General features: G+C 41.4%; 1 protein-coding gene across 13 annotated transcripts in view; it reads right to left on the bottom strand.

Moving 5' to 3' along the window:
• Positions 1–22,918, bottom strand: part of CDH8 (cadherin 8) — a 290,464-nt gene that overhangs the window by 198,575 nt on the left and 68,971 nt on the right. For 11 of the 13 annotated variants that reach the window (XM_039503455.1, XM_039503464.1, XM_039503462.1 and 8 more), the window contains 2 exons: positions 18,509–18,678; positions 18,014–18,075 (listed from right to left, as the gene is read on the bottom strand). The gene's annotated coding sequence lies outside the window, so the exon portion shown is untranslated. The remainder of the gene's footprint in view (positions 1–18,013; positions 18,076–18,508; positions 18,679–22,918) is intronic. The other 2 variants (XM_039503456.1, XM_039503467.1) reach the window with 1 other exon arrangement.

Genomic DNA, 22,918 nt, shown 5'->3' with positions numbered 1-22,918 from the left:
AAAGACAAATCCATGGAGAGAAAACCTTCTACCAGTGAGAAATAAATAACTAGCTAACAATAAAACAGATACTCACTCTTTCAGTGACCCAGGAAATGTCTTGCGAAGACCACTTCACAAATGGATTTAAAGGGTCTACTTCAGGGAAAGGAAAATATTAACCAGTCCGTCAGAATGGGCAGGATTCTCCGGATTTCTTTCATGCTTTTTGATGCTGCTGATGCTGGAGGAGAAGCTGGTTACTTAGACTCTCAGGTTTCTGTGTCTGCATAGTAAAGTGCAGTTAGTAATTTCTCCCTTTGCACAGATCAGAGGCAGCAGCACATCGCCAGGAAAGCAGGGATATTCCAGATAAATCCACTAATTCAGGGGCTGAGCGCTCCAATGTGCCTGCCTGCCAGATGTAACTGTGAAGTGATGTGGAAAAGTGAGCTGGGAGCCTCCCCTGACAGCTCTTATTGGGCTGATCTCGGAGGCAGGTCTAGCGCTTGGAAATTCAAGTAAGCAATCTTTTTTTTTTCTTCAATCTAGTAAGCACACAACTTTTCTACAAATTTCAGAGCCATTCATTCCCGAGCTCCTTGCCAGGTGCCTTTCCAGCCTGAGGCTGGTGTATTTCACACAAACACTCGGGAGGAGGAGACGCGGAATGGGAGCGGGGGAGGCTAAGATGGGACTGAGGACTGATGGAGATGGCGGGCAGGGGGGGCTCCAATCAGAGAAAAGAAAGGGGAGCAGTGGGGTCTGAGGAGCAGGAGCCAGAGGACAGGGGCAGCCCAGGGGGAGCAGGGGAGTTGCGGGAGCGGTGGTGGCTAGGAGCAGAGAGGGTGGAAAGAGAGCTGGTGGCAGGGGATGCTAGTTCTTAGGGGTCCTGGATACAAAGGGGTGAGGGGGGATGGCAGAGGGGGGTGGGCGGTGTTAGGGTACAAGCTTTTCATGAGGGGTCCTGGGAGAGAATGTGGAGGCTGAAAGCCAGGGGCAGGGACAGGGTGAGGGTGCTACAACCCCCAGGGTTCAGGGAAGGGAGTGGGTGGGAGGGGAGATAAGGGAGAAGTCACAAGAGGAGAAGAGTGGGGGGAGACACATCCCAGGGGCAGGGAGGGAGAAACACCCTGGGAGCAAAAGGAGAGGGGAGCCTCCAGTGGGAAGAGACTCAAAGGATCCTAGGAGAGAAATAGAAAGTCCTCAGGAGGCAGAGACACCCCAAAGTTGAGGTGGGTGGGGGAGAATGAAGAGAAAGAGTTTAGGACACAGTGTGGTAGACCCCTCTCATAGTGCCCCTCTGGAAAGGCACAGAGATACCAAGGTAATGGGTGTGATATAAGAAACTAAACGGAAGAGGATGGGGAGAGCAGGGGATGGGAGGGAAGGGAGACACAAGGAGGCTGGAGCCAAAGGAAGAGGAGGGTTTGGGTGGAAGGGAGAAGTGTGAATGGAATGAGATGGCGAGGGAGGCCTCAGGACAGGAATGGTGAGGAGTTGGTGGGAGGTGCAGGAATAGGAATAAGGTGTGATGGTGAAGGGATGAAGGAGAGAAACGGAAGGGGGAAATGAGTGGAGTGAAAAGGGATTGGGGGCGGGGATAGAGACCACATAACAGGAATGAGGGGATATTCTTAATCAGTATTATGAAAACAGACCCTGCAGAAGGAAAATTCAACCAAAATGTTCAGTAGAAGGCTTTGGGAAGAAAGACAGAGGCCAGGGAGTCATGCTAAGGGAGCTATTTTAAAATCATTTATATATAAAAATAAATAAGGCATATGCATGTGTGCACGAGAGAGTCAGGTTTCTCCCCATCATTGTAAGCCCTTATCCAGCATTCTACAAGTATAGCTGTGCTGGGTGACCCAATTTTAGAGCTTTAGCATGGGGTGGAACAAGGCTAGGTCCCTTCAGTACAACAAGATGTGGCAGCACTAAGGGACAACTGTGTTGTAAGAAGTTCTCTTGATGTGGTTGGGCCTCTTGGGATTACAACGGACCTTATGGCTCCTAGTTTCTAGTTCCTGTTTGTGATCACTGATTACCTGTTGTGGTTTTATACAGTGCAATCCCCCAGCAGTCTGAATGCTTCTGAGAGGTACTGAGCACCCTCAGCTCCCTTTTCACTTTAGTAAGAGGCTCAGCACCTATTTGAAGCATTCAGCACTTATAGAAAGGGCCCATAATGAAGTTCCTGTGCAAAGGATCTAAAGAATTCTGTTATGCAGGACAGACTAGGTGATAATAATGATCCCTTCTGGCCCTAAAAATCTATTAACTGAGTTTGTGTTTTTCCTTTTGTTTTCACACTGGAAGATGTGTGCCTGAATATTGTTTTCACTCTGGAAGATATATACATGTGTGTGTATGTAATACTCACACGTGTGTGTCAATATATACTTATGTCTGTGGTGTGTTGAGTGTTTTACGGGTTTTTTGTTTGTAATTCTTCATATCATGGTTCTGAAGGTTAGTTTTACACAGGGGTATAGTCTGGCACATTTCTGTTGCAGTCCATTAGTGCACTGTGACAGAGGAGGGGTAGGGATGTGGGGTAGGACTATAAGGAAAAACCTCTTTTACTAAGGAAATGTTTCATTTGGGGAGTGTGATTAACATCTTTTTGCACTGCTGAGGCTAGCTTGTTGTTTTTGAAGGGGTTATGCTTGTTATTTATTTAATTGATTTATTTTTATAGTGACATCATTTGAGGCCTCAAACTTATTCTTTTAAGGGGAACCTCTGTAAACCTCAAAATTGCCTGGGTGTCATGACTGTGTAGGAACAAAGGGTCTTTGAAGACTTGATTATGAATGGGAGGTGAACAATGGAGCCCCCTATTCCTACATAGGGGGAGGTGATATGCTGGCTTGGCTTGCTGTTTATTAGCTCTTTTTAAATGCCAGTGACAACTATTGAATGTTTTTATATCTGTTTGTCTAGCTCTGATGGAAAATGCACGTCTGCACTGGGGGCTTTGTGACTTTGATGTGTGGCATTTGTTATTATAAGAGACACGGGCGGCTCCAGGCCCCAGCACGCCAAGCGTGTGCTTGGGGCGGCATGCCGCGGGGGGCGCTCTGCCGGTCACCGGGAGGGTGGCAGGCACGCAGCCTTCGGCGGCATGCCTGTGGGAGGTCCACCGGAGCCGCGGGGCCAGTGACCCGCAGAGCGCCCTCTGCGGCATGCCGCCGTGCTTGGGGCGGCAAAATGTCTAGAGCCGCCCCTGATAAAAGAATGTAATTTTCCCTGGTAAGTTATTCCAGATAACAGGTGTTTCCCTTTTTGCCCAAAATTTTGATGATTTTATGGATTTTCAAAATTAAAAGGAAACAGTAGCTGGCATTTTGAAATGTGAAATTTCCAGGGGAGGGAGGAGGGATACCTGAATTCCATTTTTTTCTTTAGTTGCTTCCCCAAGATTCCAAATTTTTACCTACCTAGCTATAGCTCTGGGGTGACTCCTATTGTCTTGGAAAAGTAATTGCATACAATACTTGACAATGTTATTTTTGTTTGTTGGAGCAGGGAATGATGAGACACCTTGCGGTGCAATAGATAACAGCAGCAATGTGGCTTCACTTTATTCAGATTTGCATTCAAACAAAAAGGTATCTTCCCTCTCACCTTTGTTTCCACCAACTGAACAATAATATGAGAATATAGATAATGTCATGGTGAGGGATGAGGATGTTTTGTCTGTACTTCTTTACTCCTGGGTATTAATGACAGTTTCCCAAACACTTTAACTTATATTTAGAAAGCCTTCACATACCTGAAGTTTAATACGTTTTATTTATATTAAAAATCAGGAAATTTCTTCATCTTCCAGTGTGTGTGTGTGTGTGTGGGGGGAGGTTTGAAAGAACAACAACAAAAATCTAATAATTCATAGAGTCCAAGGCCAGAAGGGACCTTGGTGATCCTCTAGTTTGACGCCCTGTGTAACACAGGCTGTAGAACATCCACAAAATAATACCTAGGAGCTTTTCTTGGAGTTGGGGATCACTGAGGTATAGGCCAGACCCCTTTTCCTTGGTCACTAGCTAGGAAGAGGGACAACATGGAATGAGGAAGATAGCTCTCTGCCATTTATGGATTCCGCTGTAGGGGCAAATCCTCATATGGCAGATTAAGACTTAGCAGACCAGAGGATCTTGCCCCCTATTTCTAAATTAAAAACTTTATTGTGGGAGAGAAGGAAAGGTGGGAGTTGGGGGATGGGATTTTTTTACTTCAAGAATTCCACTTATGCTAATACACTCTTGTTAAAATCCTGTGGTGCTGATGAGTATGCCAGCTACAGATTGTTTCCCCTTTAAAAAATAAATTCTAAATGTCGTGGTTACATTCCATACCCAAAGGAAAGAAGTGGCAACTACCATGGAAATATGCTTTTTAAATTAATAGCTGTAATCAAGGAAGAATAAAGAGCATCAGATGTGAAATGCAGGTGAAAAATTAAAGAATCATTTTAAAATGTGGGTGCCTCCTGGATACACAGATTATACCACAGTTTAATGTTTGAAAACTAGATCTCTGTGCCAGGACATTTCACACAGAACCAGCTTTTGACTGATCAGGATCCCCAGGAAATAGAGGTTATTTACTTTTCTTTGTCAGGAAAAGATTTTTTCCCCTCCATAATATTTTGTTCTTATCACGAAGAAGGAGGATGGTAAACCTAATGGAACTTCTCATGGTCACAGAGGCAGAAACTGTCTGGTTTCCTTCTAAAACTGTATGGAATATAATAGAATACAAATAGCTTTTCATCCTTTTCAGCTTTTGAAAAAGGGGTTGTTGATTATTTATTGTATATTTGCCTGCTTTTCAACATGAAAAGAAGTGCCATAAACTGTTTTCTGTGGAGAAGACAGCCGAGAGCTCAGGCCTTATTGAAGAAAAAAAAAATCAATAGAAATGGCTCGAAGTGAGCTCATAGGGGGGTAACTCAACAAACAATCAAGCCTCACAAGGACTGGCTGGTGATGAAAATGAAGAACATCATATCATTTAAATCAGTGGGTCTCAAACTTTTTTACTGGCACCCCCTTTCACATCGCAAGCCTCTGAGTGTGACCCCCCCCAATAAGTTAAACACACAGTTTAATATATTTAACACCATTATAAATGCTGGAGGCAAGCGGGGTTTGGGGTGGAGGTTGACAGCTCGCGACCCGCCATGTAATGACCTCGCGACCCCCTGAGGGGTCCCAACCCCTAGTTTGAGAACCCCTGATTTAAATAATACAGAAGTCAATAACCTGAAACTGGGGGGAGGGGGAAGAGAGAGGAACCCACTATGTTAATTAATTCCTGATACTCAGAGTTTAACCCAATGAAAGATTACCTCCTTCAGCACAATATTTGAAATGTCAGTGGCTGAAGTTAGTTGTGGATACGTTACGTGGGCCTGATCCAGAGTCCACTGAGGCTAATGTGAGTTTCTCTCATTGAATTCAGTGGGCTTTTGATCAGATCCCATGTTTATTCATTCTAAATACTGCTCATGAATTCCCACAAGCAATGCCACTTAAAAAAAAAGAAGTATTAAAATAAAAAGTTATGTAACAACTGATTGTTTATTTCATCATTTCACTAATGTCTCAAAGAGCTGCCTCCTTTTCTCAGGCAATACTCAGATTTTACACATAATTCTTACTTTTTACTCAAAATTATGCGCAGCATCAAGCCCTCCTTTGATTTTTTTCAAAGATTCATTTAATAGGATATTATTTGTTCCTTGGCTTTCCCGTATAAAACAGACAACTTTTACCTAGAAATGGAACTCCACATGGACATAAGACTATGATTGCAGCACCAAGGCCAAAGGAATTTGAAGTAACTTAGTCAAAACCAACATGCTTCTTGCTTTCATGTGCATTTGGTAACAAGGGAATATAATTTGTATTTGATGAGACCGTTTATAAAAGTCAAAGACTGAGGAAAGAAAAGAAGAAAGGTATGAAATGTTTCTGAATGAGATGTGCACTTTTAGTAGTTCACAGAGCTAATGCAAACATAACTAATGGTGCAAACAGTTTCTTATCACCTTCCTGCACCTTTAAAAATATACTTGCAAATGGTTTGCGTTCCTGAGTAATTTACTATGAGAAACAGTGATCACTAAGTGCTTGGAAAATTATTGAAAGACAGCTGATACTTGTAAAAGCATTATTAAATGATACTTACAGCAGGCACTAGGGAAAAAGGCAAAACGTGTAAGAGGCCTTTGATACCAGGTCTTTGTCTTTATGCATTGACTGCAGTTCCTGATTTATTTAAGCTGGTACAGCTATAAATAATCTTTCTTTCTGAGAATCCTATCTAGGTGAATGGTTTTTACAGGAGTATATTTTCAAAATGGTCAGGTGTCAGAAGTGATAAGATTCAGCCACCACCACCACCACAAAAACTTGAGAGTGGCAGACTTTAGAAAAACACTCTCCCACTGACCAAATAAGGAGATTCTTTCTTATTTAAAAGTACTCTTTTTGCACTCTAGTCTTCTGTCACAGAGGACTCAGCAAATAGCAGTTCTATTTCCTTGTTATCGAAGGCATGTGAAAGCAAGAAGCATATTGGTTCTGACTAAAGTTACTTCAAATTACTTGGGCTTTGATGCTGCAATTTTCTTTAGCACATTTCTTATTATTCCTAGGATACTGTTTGAGATTTTGATTAGTCAGATTGACTATTAGGAAAACAGACATTGTTTTTATGTGAAACACTAAGATCAAGACAAAATAAAAAGAAAGTTGTATCAAACAAAACAATCAACTTACCTATTTTTTGTTGATTAATGCTTTGGATGTGATTTGAGCATCCTAATCCTTTGCTTTTAGCTTCCAATGTATAAGGAAGATACAGGTAACGCGTTCCTTTTCAGTGGCTATGGAAATATCTTTTGCTCTACTTCAAGTGCCCTCTAGCGTGCAGTAACTAAGCAAGTAGCAATCTAAAGGAAGGATTTTTTTTTTCTAACAGTCACTCCTCCAAATCCCAGAGTAATTTGTAACACTGTTTTCTCTCCTCAGAGGACATATAAACTAAGTTTTCTCTGTATTAATTGTTTGTGTATATATAAACATATTGTCTCTTTCATATAAGCAGAGCACTGAGTGAATCTCTCAGTTTGTTCTCAGGTGTTTACTCTGACATACTTTTCAGTCACATAGAATCCAATAATCTCTTCAACCAAATATGCAAGGGTGCCTTAGGAGTATGTTTCCTAGCTACACAGCAAAACCAGAACCAACTCTTCCCCTCCCCCACATATAACCAGCAGCAAAATACACTCATAAGCCAAGATTTTCAAATATAGGAGCCTAAAGTTAGGCTCCTAAGTCTATTGATTTTCGTTAAGTGCTGAGCACCAACTGATGCTTCTACTTTTGAAAAAGTCTTTAATTTTTAAGAAGTTGCAGGCAAAAAGGACTTTTATAAAACATATCCTGTAATACATAAAAGGATACATCTAAAACTACAATACTATTGTACAACTACGTGTACAACCACAATTCTGATTAGCGTGTTTGGATAATACCATAATGCACAAATAATAAATAGTTATTGTTTTAGAATGTGTTTCAGGCTTTTTTTTTTTAATTGCTACCTATGCTATACAAACAGAGAGACAGCCAAAGAATTACTGATATACACATACAGTGAGGGAGCACCATGGGACTGCATCCTTCCTCAAATCCAAGTCACTAGTTTGGCTACCTGTTCAGATCATGTGCTGGTTCAAAATACAAAAGTTACTTGGCTGAACATGTTGTGTTGTGTCAGCCAGTGACAGGAAATACTGTACTGAGTCCAGACACAATGCTTCTTCTCCACAACAGGAGGAATCCATGCAGCTAAGCTGGTTAATGGCCACATCAGCAGGATGGAGAGGAGAGAGGTGCCTGACAAGAGATAGAGAGGAAATAGAGGATGCAAAGAAAGAACATTGAGAGGCAACAGGCAGTGAAGCTAAAGAAAGACCAGGAAGGAACACTGAAAATGTAGAGTGAAAAAAAGGTGTAGTTTAACATGTGGGAAGAAAAGTGAAAAGGACAAAACTTCAATAAGCAGCAAAGCATCCATATATATTTCTTGTGGAATGACAATATTTTCAAACAAACATGTTTTTTCAGACTTTTTTTTATGGACAGTCACCATAGACCTGACCCTGGAAAGGTATTTAGGCATTTAACTTCCACTCTCCCAGCCACAGACAGATTCTCACATACAGCTCTGAAATTCAGTTTCCTAAGAGTTCATGAATCTAGCAAATGAATATTTTATTCTAACTTCCTTTCCCCATTTTCACTCTGAAATGACTGCAGCGTTAGTGTCTTGCTATAGTTAACAAGAAGTTAACAAGAAGGACTTTGGCATGGATTTCCATGACATTTCTAAATAAAGCTACTTTTTTATGGGCCTGTAAACCACAGTTGACCTGTGAGTACAGGTGCAGCCACTATGTTATGGGGACATGCTCCCTCAAGACGAGAGGTTGCTGAAGTTGTGATGAAGAGTGGTCACTTGACTAAGTATCATATGACTACTTGCTGGAGACTATATAGAGCAATTCTCCTTGATCAGATTCTGAGTGTAGTTCCTCCATGGGACCTGGCAGGAGGCCTAGGAGATAGGCAGGAATGGCTACTCCAGGAGAAGGGCATGTCCTCTTCCTCTTCTTGCTTTCTGGAAGCTGGAAAGTCCTCTCTTGGCTGTTACTTTGATCCTGTTTTGGAAATAACCTTAAGTTAACATAGACTCATAGATTTTAAGGTCAGAAGGACCATCATGATCATCTAGCCTGACCTCCTGCACGTAGCAAGCCACAGAACTTCATCCATCCACTCCTGTAATAGGCCCCTAATCTTTGGCTGAGTTACTGAAGTCATCAAATCAGTATTTAAAGACTTGAAGTTATAGAGAATCCACCATTTACACCGGTTCAAACCTGCAAGTGACCTGAAGGGGATCAGAAATGGCATTGTATTTTACCTCTTCAGTTGGTGTGCCTGGCCCCTCATCTGTGTGTAGTAAGGAATGTAAGAATGTACAGCCTGAAGATAGAGGTGAAACAACAATAGCAACAGTTATTGATAGAAGGGGATGGAAAATGAATGATAGATAGCAGGTGCTTCTAGGCCAGTACTCTGTTACAAGGCCTCTCTAGAATCCCAGCCTGCATGTATTGTGTATGTACCTGAGTAACTCACCTTAAGGATGAAGGGAATTGCATGCATACATTGACGAGAACTGAAAACTTATGACAACAGACAAACCTAAATTTGGCTACTAGTCTTTTTACTAGTTGGACTATCATCCCCAAAGGTTGTTATACCAATCAGAAGTATATTCCTATTTAGCAAAGTATTGTTATTAGGGCTGTTATTTTTATTTGTTTAATAAAACAAACACACACACACACACACACACACATACAGAGATGAAAAAGGAAGTCAACATATTGCCCATAAAGTGATTGTCCTTATGAATTGCTAATATTGTAGCTCCCAAGCTGATACTGTAATAAGGATTAAGAGGTGATATTGTGGTGAAAATAAAATATCCACTTCCTCTATCACTTTATAATACCTGTACAACAAATACCACTGATGAAAGAGAAAATACATTATTTAAATCCCCCATGGCTTAATGCTAAAGTGCCATTTATACTGGACTTTTTTTCTTTTTTCAATAAATGGCTAACAGTGTACACTGTAGAGAAACAATCACTTGACTATACAATACAAATTTAAATACCTGTTATGGAGGCAACTGAGTAAAATCTCCATATAGCCCTTACAAACAAATGTTCTAAGGTCATTTCAGAGCTTAGTAGGTTGCACATATTATAATATTATTAAATGCTTGGTATTGCAATAAAAGAAAACGCCTAATAGCTGTGGACAAGATACTGTGGATAATAGTTCAGCTTAGACGGGAGAATGAGCTGACCCAATATAATATTACTTCTTGTGAGACTAACATAAGTTATAATATATGCCAGGGGAAGAAACAAAAGATGTGGGAATCCTTCACTACCTTCCTTAAACCCTCAGCCTCAGCAAACTTGCTATTCTACCTTCACTTCTAACCTTGCATATATTCATCATGTTTGTCTGTCTGTCTGTCTACCCTGTCATATCTGTCAAGACCTTCATGGCCTAATCCAAAACTCAGTCGAGTGAATGGAAAGACTCCAATTTCCCTTCAGTAGGCATTGGATCAGGCTCCACGAGATGGTCTTTCATCCAAACAATAAGCAGCATGACATACAATTTATAGCAGGGATGCTTTACAAATTTTGGTAAGACAAGTGGAGCTATTCAAATAGCAGAAACAATGAGGAGTCCTTGTGGCACCTTAGAGACTAACCAGTTTATCTGAGCATGCCACAAGGACTCCTTGTTGTTTTTGCTGATACAGAGTAACATGGCTACCACTCTAAAACCAGTATTCAAATAGTGTTTATTAAGGGCCTGATCTCTCAATTCTAGTGCACTCCAAACTACCACCAACTTAAATCAGAATATGTAAGTAAACGGATACATTAATAATTATTTGTACTATGGTTGCAGCTTGGAGTTCCGGTCATGGACCAGAACCCTGTTGTGCTAGGTGTTGTACAAAGAGAACAAAGACCGTTCCTACCCCAAAAATGCTTGTAATCTAAGTCTAGGACAAGAAACAACAGGTGATACAGCTAGAGGACCACATAGATGTAATGAGACAATATTGATCAGCATGACAGCCAGAAGACTGGGCAGTTGTGGGATTAAAACAAAACAAAAATCGTAGTGATTCAGAGTAAAAGTCGTCAAACAAGTTAGAAGATAAAATCATTTTCACATACAGAAAATGATGTACCCAATCCTGTAGCTGCTACGGGGATGTAAATGGGAATTACTCATGGATTGGGGATGCAAGGTTGTGCCCTGAATTAGAATATTAAATATAGCAAAATTATTTGCATATGATGGCCACTACAACTCAGGATCCTCATACAGGGCCTAATTCGACTCCCATGGAAGTCAATGACAAAGCTCCCAATGAATTGCTTGGGAATCAGATCAGGCCTTCTGTCATTATAACTAAAGTAAAACATACAGGGCCTGATTCACCATTGTGTCAGCTCCAGTTTTATATTGGTGCAACTCCATTATAATTCACTAAAATTGGAGTAACACGGTGATGAATAAGACCCATATTTTTTAAAATTAAAATATCTAATATTCATCAAATATTTATAAGAATATAAAACAAATAATTGTGGCAAACATTGCATAATAAAGATGAAAGAGAAAATTATCCTTTTGAATTTTTAAGATGACGAATAAAGACTATTACATTAATAAGACTTAATTGTATCATTAAATATTTAAAATTACTTCCTTAATAAATGTTTTTATTTAACATATTTCCTTTTTTATCTATTACTTTAGTAACAATCCTATAGAATGTGAGCCAAAAAAAACCCACAAAAAACCCCAGCAGCACTGTGTGCATGTCTACCAAAAAGGGTTGCTTATTTCATTGTGCTTCTAGCTGTAATGGGCAAAAAAAGGAGACATATGTTACCATCCCCCAAGTCCAGGTAAACTGCAGGAGAGTACAATATACACTTCCATGAAACTGAACTCTCTGGCTGCATGTGGCAGGTAGGTGCTGCTCTTACACTGAGGATTTTCTGACATTCTCCCACTCTTGCTGTAGCTCCAGCTTGGCTCCACAGATGGTAACAACTAGCATAAGTAAGTTTCCTATGGCAACCTGTGTTTTTACTTCCCTGTCATTGTAACTGTAAGAGTGGGTCTGATCTAGTATCCCTCCCTTGTTACTACCGGTACTGAAGCACTAGTACTAGAACAACAATTGGAAAATTTCAGAAATCATCCGTCTACATTCAAGACAATAGAGGGGGCAGTCTGTGGAGAGAAACAGCAGTCCATCCCTGCAGATCCAGGCCAGCCCTGCAAAATGCCCTCCTCTTCCTCGCTCACCAATTCCCTCCCTTGAACAATTTCCCTGTCTTGATTCATCTCCCTGCAGCTGTGTCCTAGCCTTCCTGGAACTGGGGACGGGGTAGGGAATAGAACTCTGAGGCAGCATTACTGCAATGTGTCCCCAAAGCTACTGAGGTTTGTCCATCCTTGTAGAATTAAAAAGTCTACCTACCGTCAGTATCTTCTGATTTTTTTCTCTCTATCTTCATTCTACATGTGTACATATATCCAGATAAACTATGTATATCATAATTGTCCTTTGAAAAGCTATGCATTATAATATATATATGCAGAAACAGCGATTAAAACCAACAAAAGCTAACAAATCAAACCATAACATTTTTTCTCAATGGCCTTATCATAAAGAGATGCTGATATGTAGTCCTTCAGTGAACATTGTAAGAGTTAAGGTCCACAGAAGTAGAATATCCTACCTCTTTAGCTGCTGTACTGTCATGACTCATTCTTTCAGTTTTATCATCTTCTTAGAATGCTTTGCTTCTCTATTTCTCCCCCTCTTCCCCCCCACCACACTTTATTTCTCTAACATCTTTTAATATCTCTCTCCTCATTTTTCCCCATTCACCTTCCTTCTGTACCCTGGCCTTCTTTGAGATAATATCCTCCCTCTCTCCCCACCCCACCCCCTTTGTTTCATCTTACTTATTGTGATCACAGAAAACTGTTTTCTGGCACACAAAAGAACAGGGCTGCTTGCAGAAGTACTGTCATTATGCACTGCAGGTAGTGTGTAGAATATTAAGGAATCATGTAAATCAACTCCCTCAGTCCAATCTTGCATGCTTTTGAAAACTCTGAAGAATATTCTTCTTTTGCTGAGATCAGTTTACTTGTTTGCGCATTGGACAACTGTCATCTGCAACAAAATAACATTTATTTTCACTTGGCAGCTGTAGAGTGCACTGGAGATGTAGAATCTTCTGATTAACATGTATGATGTTGCAAATATAAAAGGGGCCATCAACGCATATTCTATTACCTATAGCTGACAGTCACACTGTAAAATATCCCTCTTCCTTTCATGGCACAACTGAACTACAAAGGAAGAAATAAAGATTCAAGCTTTAACTCTACTACCTTTCTCTTACTGTTCTTCCAAGAACCTATTTATCAGGTTACTTTTCTGTAACCGTTCCAATTAAATCTGCCAGTCGTGACAAATGCCGGGTTACGTCATGGAATTAAGATTCAAATGACAGCAGAAATACTGAATGAAGTTTCACCTGCATTTTGTTTTAAGGAATCTTTCCTTTCAAGCTACAAAAGTAACAATGTTAGGATTTTTGTTTCCATTTGGAGAGGCTCATAAAAATGGCAGCGTCCCTGACTTTATAATTAAAATGCTCATTAACACCATCTCAGGTAAGGCACTCAGGCCCACCAAAAATTGGTCCCTTACTACTTGATCAATATTTGCATAGACATACAATACAGGCAGTATTATGGAGTGTAGTGGGTTAGCGGTGCTCCCTCCTCCTCTGGGTCAGTGAGAGGCCACTCTGCCTCACTATGTCAGGCATTGCCCATGGGAATTAGCAGAGGAGTAACAGTCTACGGCTCTGGCCCTTAGGCAGGGCAGAGCTGCAAAGGTATATGGCTCAGGCCTTTGGCAGGGCAGAGCACCAATCAGTCTAAAAGTTTCCAGCCCTCAGGCTAGGGCAGGGCAAGTGAGCAATCTGTGAGCTCTGGCCCTTAGAAAGGGGTACAGCTGCAATTAGGCTCCAGTCTCCAAACTCTCAAGCAGGGCGGGGCACCAAACAGTCTAAGGTTTCTCTGACCTCTGAGGCAGGGCAGAGCAGTAGGCAGTCTATTGTCTGACATCTTGTCTCAGGTAGACAGCAGACAAACACAGGCCTCACAGCCTAAAGTGGGGAGGCAGCCACCCCAGGGGCAGGGTTGCAGCGGGGCCCGGACCCACCTGACTCCACCAGGTCCCAGCCCAGGGCCTTAACAGCAGTGGAGCGTTCCGCCACTGTGTCAGCAGAGAACCCAGTCGCAACATGCTGAGTGGGTTTCTAGCAGCAATGCAGCCAGACTGGGGTCAGCTGCCCCTGGGCCACTTCCTCCCCTCTCCTCAGGGTGCACCTGGATCAGGGGGGGTCCTCTGTTTCCTTAGGGTAGATGGCTAGCGGTAGTCCCAGCAAGTCCTCAGTGCCTTGGTCGGCTGGTGGCTACAGCAGGTCTGGCCAATCTGAAGCTTGACAGGGCTTCTCTATGGTCTCCAGGAGCGGGCAGGAAGCATCTATATCCTTCAGCGGCTGCAGCACAACTGAGCTCCAGGACCCACCCTTTATATTTCCTGTCCGCCTCCTTCCTTCTGATGGGAGGGATGGGCGGGGACAGACTGTATCTGCTCACCTGGGCTCAGAAAGTGGCCTCTTTCCCACTCTGGATCAGTGGGAGGCCACTCCGCCTCACTACAGGGAGCTAAGGATACTTCACATCTTGCAGGATTGCTTCCTAAAACACAAATTACACTGACTTCAGTGGGACTAAAATAGTAGTTATCCACCTTGTTTGCTGTATAGTTCAATAGAGATACGTATTTGGCTTAGTGTATGGTTTTCACACCAAACTCTCTGTGAAAGTGCCCTCAGACAGACTTTTAGTCTCCAAACCACAAATTGCTGCACACCCTCACCCAGAGTTGTCTCATACATAATTTAAAAATAAATGCAAAAGTGAAGCTAATGTTAACAATGCAATATCGAAGACTGACAGTGTAATACTTTGTTTCCTAATGGAATAAGTAGAGTTACCCATAAGGAAATATAAATATGAACTCATGAGATTGTTTGAACACATATGTTTCTACTCATCACAAGTAATCTCAGTGGCCTGCAGAAGTGGCTTCTTTTACAGCACTTGCAGATAAATATGCTTGACACCATGGACTTGATATGTTTACATCACTCACAGAAGTGGTACTTCTGATAATGGCATTGTTAAAATACTCAAATTAAAAAAAATCTTAAATTAATATTGCAAATGAAAATGAGATTAGTAACAACATTTTGACCATAAGGCTTTCTTTGGGAATGATCCCTAAAGGGAAAACAAAGTAAACTGAAGGATTATTCTTTGGCATGTTTATTTCTTAGCTTGTGGTTCACCCTGTTGTATATCATATTCATGCTTTATTTAAAGGCAGAGAAAGGTCTCAATCTTTTTCCATCTTTCCCTTGTCTGTTCCTTTTACCAGACCAGCAATAACTGAAGATCATTTTGCACAAGAGCAGCCCCATGTTCTGCTACACATTTTTCATTACCGTAGCTGAGGTGTGAGCAGTCTGTAGAAGCAAACAGGCTGGTGATACAGCAAAAGAAGAACTTGGCTGAAGAGTGAGAAAATGAGATGGTCATTAGTGACAAAACTCTTAACATCTCAAGCGTTTAAAAACTTTAACCGTTTTTTAAAAAAACTTTTTTAACCACAAAAAACCACACCACTTACAAACCATCACACTTTTAAGGCAACATATATCAATTTTAATGGCTCCTTCCTAAATGATATTGTACTCCTCCCTATCGAGTAAAGTAGGCTAGTATCGATAGTGGTATCGATATTACGGGATGGATTTAGCGTGAGCTATATATTTGGTCAGCGCAGTGCATCAGTGACCCGCCATCTCTGCTGGGGCAGATGGGACTGAGATGCAGTGGTCTGAAGGTGAAAGCAGGCCCGCGTTCTTTTTGCTTGGAGTATGGCGTCCAGCGGTGGATCCGAGCGAAAGTAAGCAAAATCAAAAAAAAAAAAAGAAAAAAAAAAAGGATGGAAAGAGGCTGTGATGCGCGGATGTGATGGCTGCATCACAAGTCATATGAAGATCAAAATCCAGACAGACAGAAAAAACTCCAGACAGACAAACAAAAAAGCCAGAGCAAAAAAGAGACAAGAGAAAAAGAAAGGAATGGAATGCTCAAAAGAAATGAAATGGATGGAAGTCTCTGCAGACTCTCCCTGCTCTCCTCATTCTTCGCTGATTCTCAAGGCTTGAGGCAAAGCGGTGTCGCTGGCAAAGGTCAAGTTATGGGTTCAATAGGGCCCCCCCCCCCCCCACCCCCCAGCAATCCCCACCCACCCCCTTGAAAGAAAACCTGTTTACATTCTTTTGACTGTTTCTGACTTCTTGCATGCTGACTGGAGATGGTGCATGCTGATGAGCCAATCCTGGGTGGGTGCCATATGGTGCCCGTGATCCCCGAATGAGATCATCACCTATTGATATCCATCATCATCACATCTGCTGATAACCAAAGGGGGCATGGCACATGGGGTGCGGCCATGGTCCTGCCTAGAGGTAATTTCCTGTCTAGTGGGCCTGGTCCTGGTTTTTGCTGATGTAGATGGGCTGATATCCATCATATCCATCATCCATCACCCCCCACCCCAATGCCCCCAGAAAAGAAAGAAAAAGAAAAGAAAAGAAGAGAAGCAGAGCCCTACTCTCTCTGACTGCCTCTCCTCCCTGTCCCTCCTCCTCACTCCTCTCTCTCCTGGCCTCCTTCACTACTCACTGGCTTATTTCACTTCTTTATTACTTCATCACACACATGGGGGGGGGGACAATGGGGGGGCACAAATGGGGGGGGAAGGAAATGAAGGGAGAAAATGAAGAGAAAGGGACAGAGCAGCAGAACACAGCACAGCTCATATCACATACACAGCAGCTAATTTCAGCACACAGCTGTGCTCACTGGCTCTCTTCTCTCTCTCTCTCTCATTCTTCTCTTCTCTAGTACTCTCATATTCAGGACTCTATTTTTTTAGATTTAAGGAGAGGAGGATTGGGGGAGAGTCATCATTTTGCTTTTTTTTTAAGCCCAGCCCCCAGCAGCAGCTGCATGCAGCAATGCAAGGCAGCAAGCAGCAACAAAAGGACATGTGCCCATTATATCTTATTTATTTATTATGGATTTGGTAGATGGTGATATTGATAACCATCTCTCTGCTCAAAAGCAAAGCAAAAATGCTGTGCTGGCTAGCGCTGCTGCTGTGCGCCTCTGTCAGCGGCATACATACACATCGGACACACAAACAAAAAAACAGGCAATTGCCATGCTGCCATGCCATGCATCTGCCATCCAGGGAAAAAGAAAAAAAAAAAAATGTGCTGCTGTTTTTTGCTTTCCAGGAGTGAGTGTGATGATTGTGACTGACCCACCACCACCACAATGATTTTTTTTTTGCCCCATCAGGCACTGGGATCTCAAAAAATGCCAAGGGGGGGGGGAGGGGGGGGAACTGGGAAGGGATGGGGATAGCTACCACAGTGCAACGCTCCAGAAATCGACGCTCGCCTCGGGATCATGATCACCACACACATTTAATGTGTGTGTGTGTGTGTGTGCGCACTTTTTTTTAAAAAAAATTTTTTAAAAAACGGTTTATGCAAATTCGGAATAGTCCCGTAGTGTAGACATACCCTCACTCTATTTGGTGCTCATTGTAAAATGAATTGGTGGTCTCAGTCCTTTGTCCTAGAGGTGAGCTGTTCACATCACAAAACCACTGCCACACTGGCGCTGAGTGTTAACCATTTTGGCAGCTTCAGCTGAGAGAACATGGACTGAATTGGAACAGAGACTGAACTCCCCTGTCCCCAGAAGCAGCCTCTCTAGGTCAGGATTGAGGCACACTAGCAGGGCTACATGAACAAGCATTCACTGCTGCTACCCACACTGAACCTGTTCTATGAATAGACAACTCCATTCTCCAGGCCTGTCAATCTGTCACCAAGAGACAATAGAAAGGAAAATTAAAAGGTTGTGATGTTTTCTTCTCCAAAAATAGGATTTAAGTCATCTCTAAAAAGTGCAGTTGCTTGGATGCTTTCACGCAGATGCCAAAGCCTGTTGAGATCTCCTATTTCTCACTAGTACCAAGCTTCCTGCTGGGAATGCTAAAAATCACATAAGCAAATCCGAATAAGTACCTCGATTAAAGCCCAGGATATAAAAGAGGTGAAAAGAAGAACACACACATGTAATTTTACCTTTTTGTTTTCCCCTTTCTGTTGTTGATGACATTAAACATGCGAATGGCTCTGGTTCTCATCTGTCAATGAAGAGAGCAAGGGTTAGTTCCTCTGTCAGTGGCGCTGCTGTCTGGAATGACAATTCAGGTAACCCAGTCTCAAATTTTGTCATGTAACTGTGTAAACCAAAGGATCTTAAATTCCACTGGAGAAGAGGGCTTGTGGAAAGTATCCTAAAGCAGAAAAATGGATGGCCAGGTAAGTCTTGAATGTTTCCACCTGTACTCTTTACCTGTAAGTGTGGAAAGAAATTAGTGAATGCCACGGTCCGCTTTACCTGCAGTAACACAGCCCGATGGCATCAATATAAATTGAAAGAAGATCCTGCTATATGAAAGCAGAATAAAAGATTTAATCAGCTACGTGAGCAGAGTGGTGCTTAGTAACTATAGGCCTGACCCTGGAATGTGCTGAGGGCCTCTGGGAAGCCAGGGAGTTGAGAGTGCTCAGTACCTGCCAGGCTCAAGCCCTTTGCACTCTGACATTTGCAATTCAGTCCCTCTGTAGATTAGGATTGATTTTCCTTGTCTCAGAATGCAAAACCCCAAACCGTAACCTTGAAATTGTCATCCAGCCCTCTAATACGGCCATCGAAGTAGCAGATGCAGCATCCTCTTGAGAAGCTGCAGAAAGAAAACCAGAAGTTCTGTATCAACATACTATACCACATACTATATTTACCAACATACTATATAACAGTGGATTTGAGTGTAGCAAGGCAGTGCATATATAGATTATGTAATTTGCTTTTTCTTTATGAATTAAGAGTATAGTATATTCATAATTTTTTTTTTGGAAATACATACTGTTTGCATATGCATTTTTAATGAATTGAAATAGACACTCCAGGCTGCAAGTAGCTAGAAAAACTTCATGGGAATAATCTGGTTCCCCTCCCAGGGTTGGAAATGCATCAAGCCTTGCTAGGGAGCAGTGCGGCAGCAGCAGCCCTACCTATCTTGTTGAAACATAAATGATGGTCATGCTCCTTCTTCCCATGGGGAAGCTGGGGCTTGTTGGTGGGGGGGAGTGATACAGTACTTGGCCAAGTTTGCTGGTTTCATTACAGACATGGTGAGTTTTCTACTGAAGTTGTTAGAGTTTTTGTGATCAAATGAATCAAGAACTCAAAGCACGCCACAGGAGGTGTGCTCCCTGGGGACTCCAGAAACTTCTGTTTAGAGTTCACTGAAACCATAGTAACTTAAAATGACAAAGATCAGATAGCCATACTCAGACTTTTTAAACAGACTTAGCATAGCTGTGATATGCATCTATATCTTTAATACCAATTGAGCGCTTTAGGATTTGCTATTATTTATTTATTCTTCATTTATAATGTAGTAGCACCCACCATACACTTGGTTCTGTGCAAATATATAGGAAGACAAGGTCCCTGGCCCAAAGAATTTACAATCTGAGGCTCTAATTCAGTAAATGATTTTGAAGAGGCAGATCCCTGCATCCACGAGGAATCAGTTACAGGATCAGTGCCTAAAAATATGAAGAAGAAGAAAAAAAAAAACAGGCCGGGGGGGAAGGGAGAGATGGACAATAGAGAATCCTGCTGCAGGATAGAATGTCTCTCGTTTGTAGCTACTGTTTTGTTGTTTAATATGGAGGAAGAGAACATGAAAGTCAAACTGAATCTCTTAGCCCTCCTGGGGGAAAATAGTATGAATAAGATTAAAATGGAATGAAGTACGAATGTCGTGGGGCAAACCCCTTCCTGTGACTATGTTATTTCCAGTTATTTAGCTAGCATACAAAACCCAATGTACTAACAGAGGTTCGTGTGCACCCTTATGATCTAGTGTTTGTCACTTCTGATAGCCACAGGTGTTCTTTCTTCAAGAGGATTTTAGCAAATGTGCCTGACTCTGTGACATCTGGATGCTGTCTCCAGACTAACAAGAGGTAGCTTTTGCCACTAGGCTCTTTTCTGGCAGATGCATTTACTAGCCCTGTTTATTTCCCTCCCTGTAAAACTGCAAACCACTACCTTCCATTTACAAAAAGGTATAGTCTCATCTCTCTGCATTTAGACCCTTACGTTAACCAGACTCTGATTTATTACTTCTCCCTACAGAAAGTTGTTCATAAATATTCTTACCTAGTAAGAGTGTAGGGCCAAATCATATAAATCGGTGTAGCTCCCCAGAAACCAGTAGAGAAGCGTTCTCTACCCCACTAACTCAGGACATTGGGGCAGGAAGAAGAGATTGTGTTTTAAGCAGTGAGGAGAGAGTGTGAGGTGCAAGTCAGCTGTTTCTGGAGGGCAGAGGTATCTGACCACAGATTGCTGCAAAAGAGATTTGCCCATGTGCATTTTGCTACCACCCTCATTAGAAGAAACAGAACTTGTGCGCAGTATTTAAAGAAAAAAGTTCCACTAGGGAAACACTGGACTCCACAGCACTGATTTCCACTCCACAAGAGACACTGAAAATTCTACCACCACTCAGCAAAGGGGCAACAAATACTTTTTATCGGATGATCTTGATGAGACCACACATACCATTTCATACACAGTTTTTGTTACCTGAGTGTCAGAAAGATTAACAAAAGCTAGAGTGAAGAGAGCCCCACAAAATGTTTTTTTTTCCTTTTCTAATCATTTTCTCTAGCCCATTAAGTGGATAAAATAGGTATAGTTTGGCAAATAGCTAACAGTTACTGAAGGTGGCCACAATAACTGCATGCATTTTAAAAAACATGAACGGCAAGGATTGCAGGGGGAAATGGCAGGGAGGTGGTGGGGGTGGACAACCTGTGCAAGTGAGTAGAGTTAGGAACAGTGAAATGGAAACATTGAACATTCCACATTTATCTTTACAAATTAAGCAATGCATTTCTCTCATTTCTTTCATGTGTCTTCATTATGAAGTCCATGTACATTTTATATTGTTCACCAATTTTTACAAGACATTTTTAACCATTTTCACCATTTTTGTAACATAACCAAAAGTTAGATTTTTCAAGGCTTCAATTAACAGCCAGACTGTATCTTGTAACTTGGCTGAGAAATACTTTTTAGAAAACAATCCATTTTTTTGGCAGACCATCTGACGAGTTCACAACTTTTGATCAAGCCTTACATTATGTGTCATCAGTATTCTTTTGTTCAACTAGTACCTACCAATTTTGCTCATCAAAACCTAGTACTGTTTAAAATGTGGAAGAAGGTTGGCATGCTTTGTGGGCCATTTATGGAAATCAAGAACAGGATTTAGCATTGATATACATAATATGACTAGATATTATGCACCACAGATCCAGATCAGGTTTAGCTTTTTAAACCCCATTGTACAATGTAAAGCATTCTCTCGCTGAGGGACAGAAAAATTCAGGTGAAGAAATAATTACAAAATGAAAATCTAGTTCAGTTGAGGATACTTAGTATATTAATAATCTCATCACAGCAGGATGTTGGTAAATAAGGCTTACATCTATTAATACTAATTTTTAAAAACAAAAAGTAACATTCAAACTGTAAATGTAAAATAGCAAATGTACTTTATTTCTAGTGCTAAGATAGCTACTAGAGGACTGTAGCCATAACCCTTCTTATGCAGTGGTACTTTCATAGTTCGCCTGCTAATATGAGGGATTGGGTCCCTATAGAGACTTAACAACACAGGAAAGACTACAGAATCTGATTTTGTCAGTACTGGGCCAGTAAGAAGGACTATTTGAAAAGCAAGCAAGTACTCATGAGGATGGATGTGAGAATCTGGCTGATAATAGAGCATGATATTCCCTTTTCATCATTATAAACCAATGCCCTAAAATTAGCTTAGGATGTACTATGCCACTGGAGGGTCTCTTTTAAAAGAAAGAGATAAAAATCAAAGGTCTTGATTGACTGTCATAATTAAAGATCCCATGACACTCTATAAGTATACAAAAATACTAAGCCAGTGCCATTGCCGAAATCCAACATGCAAATACATCCTGTCTAGTTAAATTCCATTTGAGGCGTCAAATGGAAAAAAAATGCTTTCACTTCCTGTCCTAACTTGTATTGGATCCTTGAGCTCTTGAGCAGCTGTGTTTTATCCCATAAATGATCCTTGTGTATGGTTTGCATATCAATTTGTTGTAATTATGCAGTGTATATGGATCATATGGGATGACAAGTGTAAGGTCATTACTGTAACGAGTCTGCTAGCTGGTGTTACTGGTCAGCAAATTTCTGAGAACTGAAATTCCCACATGATCTGAAGATTCCACTTTTCCAGAGAATTTTTTTCATGCTTGGGTTATTGGAGGAAAAATGCTCATTGAGTATTCAGCAAGTTTTATAGCTGTGCTGGAAAAAGTCTGAGTCTTTCTAATTATTGGGGTTCAGTGTCTTACTATGGCAATACTGGCTGTTGCCATAACTACGTCAATCATTACTATTTTTCTAGGATGATTTGCAGATGGCAATTTTTCTCCACAGCTAAGGTGCTATGATCAGTGTGCAGCTGTGAGCCAGTGAAATGCATTCAAAAGAGGCACATCCAGGATCAACACTCCGTTGGGTGAGAGTTTTCTATTTATTAATTTATCTGGGATGCAGTGACATTGATTTTAATGGATTGGGACCAATGTTTTCAGAGTTCAGCACAAATGTTCCTTTAACAGGATGTCATTCTGTTGTCATTAGGCCCACATTCAGGAGTACAGTCAGCTCTTTCCTGCTTGTTCTTCTCCCTATTCTTTCTTTTCAGCTGGCCACCTGCAATGTCAATATACCTGGAAAGGGGAAGGAAGGGAAAAAAACAACATAAAATCAATCCACCGGGGAAGTTTTTTTCCTCTGCTGTGCATTGATCTCCCAGAGTTATTTATAGATTGTGACATTCTTAACCAATGCAG

The sequence above is a fragment of the Mauremys reevesii genome, linkage group 16 (assembly GCF_016161935.1).
Source record: "Mauremys reevesii isolate NIE-2019 linkage group 16, ASM1616193v1, whole genome shotgun sequence".
In the NCBI taxonomy this organism is placed as follows: Eukaryota; Metazoa; Chordata; order Testudines; family Geoemydidae; genus Mauremys; species Mauremys reevesii.
This window is presented reverse-complemented; position numbering and strand designations above follow the sequence as displayed.